The sequence below is a fragment of the Astatotilapia calliptera genome, chromosome 11 (genome assembly GCF_900246225.1).
Source record: "Astatotilapia calliptera chromosome 11, fAstCal1.2, whole genome shotgun sequence".
Lineage (NCBI taxonomy): Eukaryota > Metazoa > Chordata > Actinopteri > Cichliformes > Cichlidae > Astatotilapia > Astatotilapia calliptera.
This window is the reverse complement of record NC_039312.1, coordinates 27,441,622-27,445,296: the sequence shown is the minus strand read 5'-3', so window position 1 is coordinate 27,445,296 and position 3,675 is coordinate 27,441,622.

The following is a 3,675-nucleotide window of genomic DNA, read 5'->3' as shown; positions in this document are numbered from 1 at the left end:
TAACTGTGTGGTTTGCGCAATGTTGTTTTCTGCAATTGCTTATTTTAGTTTACAGCACAGGGTAATTTGATTAATAATGAATGCAGAGTAAGTTAAGTGCATAGTTTATTTATTTTTTAAATTTATTATTATTTTTTCCATTAATTCATATTCACCCAGCCCTAAGAAAGAAAATGGTGAACAGAAATCAGGGCTATAATATTACTATCCAGTGTTGGGTGGCATTACCAGTGTTGGTTACCAGTGTTGGGTGGCATTACCAGTGTTGGTTACCAGTGTTGGGTGGTGTGTTGTTATATTCCAAGCTCCTATTAAAAAGTAATTAATTCTATTTCAATTTTATTTTATTTATAAAGCGTCAATTCACAATATTTGCCGCATGGTGTGTATTATAGATTATAGGTTAAAGACCCTAAGATATTAGAAAGAGAAGAAAACCTCAACAATAAAAGGCATTTGGAAGCATTTGGCAGCCATGGTGAAGATAAAACTAAGTTTTAACAAGAAGAAACCTTCAGCAGAACCAGGCTCAGTGAGGGGCAGCCATCCGCCATGACTGGTTGGAGGTGAAAGAGAGGTAGAGCAGCAAGAGACATGACAAAAAGCACTCTATGGGAGAGAGAGAGTTCAATCATTACTACAGTTTAAATGCAAATTTTGTGAAGAAACACAAAGAGATTGAAAAGAAATGCTTAGTCATGGGAAGTAAGCAGCAGTGGGATTCTTTACTGGTAAGAATAAGCTTGTTCATTTACCTCATGAGAAACAGCTTCAGCCAAACAAAAAGCTTCTCCTCAGCAGGCCTTGCAACCAGTGTAATGGAAATACTTGTAGGTACTTCTTCAAAATGTAAACCTCTTCAACAGCCGAGAGACATTTTTCATAACCTCAGCACAGAATGATGTGAATACACCCGTCCTCTCTGCCGTCACATTAGTTGACCTGACTGACACAATCATACCTTGCAGTAGTACTAAAGTCTATCTTTTCATATTGTATTTATTATTTATGTGTACCAAGGAGGCAGGGAGAGACAGAAATATTGCATTTTGTCTTTTGTCACAAGAAAAGAAATGTGGAAGCATATTTAACAGAACTCATCTGAAAATGTAACTAAAGCACAGATAACAGCATAATACCTGTTATAACAATAAAGTAATCTGAGCATTCAAATGCATTACTTTGGAACAGTGTTGAGTGTGCCACATTATACCAATACTAATACTGTATTCAGATGGAGAATCAGATAAGATCATCATATCATATATATCATTTAAATATAAACTAATAACATCTTCAGCCAACAAAAACAAATAACTACGAACAGTAACTTCCTTGAGGTTGACACCAAAGTGACCAGTCTGTGACCAGTCTGACTGACTGGTCACTTTGTTCCAAAAGGTCACAGTTCCTGGGCCAACTCCCTAAAAAAGAAAAAAAAAATGCCAGTAGAATCCCATAAAAAAGTGCCCAGTTTTAGACAGCTGTGGCAGTCTTTTGTTTTTATGTTTTTATTATTATTATTATTATTTACTCTTTTACATTATTATTTATTCTTTAGAGCAGGACTAATTATGTTCGTTTTGTTTTAGCCTAATTATTATAGCTAATGTCTGCTTTTATTCCAAAAGGTGCGATCATGGCTCAAGAGTTGGGAGTTCGCCTTGTAATCGGAAGGTTGCCGGTTCGAGCCCCGGCTTGGACAGTCTCGGTCGTTGTGTCGTTGTGTCCTTGGGCAAGACACTTCCTACTGGTGGTGGTCAGAGGGCCCGGTGGCGCCAGTGTCCGGCAGCCTCGCCTCCGTCAGTGCGCCCCAGGGTGGCTACAATGTAACTTGCCATCACCAGTGTGTGAATGGGTGGATGACTGGATGTGTAAAGTGCTTTGGGGTCCTTAGGGACTAGTAAAACACTATACAAATACCGGCCATTTACCATTACAAGTCCCAAAAGGCTAATTCTGTTCATCTGGATGTTCAGTGGGAAAACTCTACATCCAAAATCAACTTTTTGGGATTTCCAACCTGGATGATTGAGCATTAAGACATTTTATTGCAAGTGGGTTTTTTTTCTTTTGTTTTTATGTTTTTATTATTATTATTGACTCTTTAACTCTTTAGGCTTAAACTTATGCTTTATCGCTGGATACAGAGTGAGAAGCAGTTTCCAATGCAGGCTGACAGAACTGACTGCAGTCAACTAAACTGGGTCTCTCTTCCGTGTTTGTGTTTTTATGAAGTTATCTGACAAATAGCAAAGCAGGCTTTGTTTTGAGTCACAGAACAGCCTATCCAAGAAATCAGTGCTTTAGTTTTGGTAAGTAAGGTATACTGCATGCACAAATACTGCATGCATAAAATAACCCATTACCTCGGATCTAATTTTCTTTTTTCAGGATCCTTTGAGTGCCGTGTCTCTTTCTTATAACATTTCTAATATGGTCAGTTCTCGGTTGCATAAAACCAAGACAGTGACTGATGAAACGCACTCAGCAAACCAATAAGTGACATCTGAATAGCAAACTGTGGGACTTACTGGAGGAAATTACTAACTTGTGCAGAAGAACTCAATACTTTATTCAGTCAGCTGCTTTTCATAAATATGCATAATAGTATTTATAGGATCAAGTAAAAAGGTTTCATTCACTTTTTTGACAAGTAAATGTTAATATGAAGCAATGAGTTGCCCTTTATGAATGCTGATGAAATTCTGCTTTTCATTTATTGTGATGGATCACTTTTAATGATAGGTTTAAAAAAAAAAAAATGCTCCAGAGATTTGGAGTCGAACAGAAATATTAGAGTCCATATGGCAAATCTGATTTAAAAGTGCCATGCAGGAGAAACTGCCACAGCTGTCATGATAAAAAGAAATCACAGTGGAACCGTCCTTCAAGCTGGTGAGTCTTACTATCCCTGCGAGCTGGGGGGAAAGAGGAAAACCTGAGTGGAAAAAAATTGAATCTATGATCAAAATATAAATGAGTTTTTAACAAAAATGCAGAGCAGTTACCTAAAAGGATAAGTATATGGATCCATGAAGCAACACATCAATGAATCTAATCATCAAGTCAAAGTCATAGTAGTACACTTATTCGGGTAATGTCAAGTGCAGTTTTGAAATGCTTGCACTTACATGAGTAACTTCATTTTATACTCACGGCTCTTTAAGGATTAAAATGAACACAGACACACCAGCAGCAACATTAAAGTGACAGATGAATGAATGCGTCACCAATTATAATAAACTAATATGCACTCACCAGCCACTTTGTTAGGTACATCTTTCTGCTTCTGGCTGGAGTCCTGTTTGTCTCCAGGGCTGCCTTAACTCATTGTGACGGAGATTCAATAAGGTGCTTGAAGCATTCGTCACAGACTTTGACCCATATTGACATGATAGCATCATACATTTGCTGCTGATTTGTTGGTGGCACATGCCAAAGGTGATCTACTGGATGGAAATCAGGTGACTGTGGAGGCCATTGCAGTACAATGAACTCATGTTCAAGAAACCAGTGTGGGGTGATTGGAGCATTGGGCCCTGCTGGAAGCAGCCATCAGAAGATCGGTACAGTGTGGTTATAAAGGGGTGGACATGGTCAGCAGCAATACTCAGGTAGGCTTTGGTGTTCAACTAATGTTCTGTTGGTACTAAGAGGCTTAAAGTATGCCAA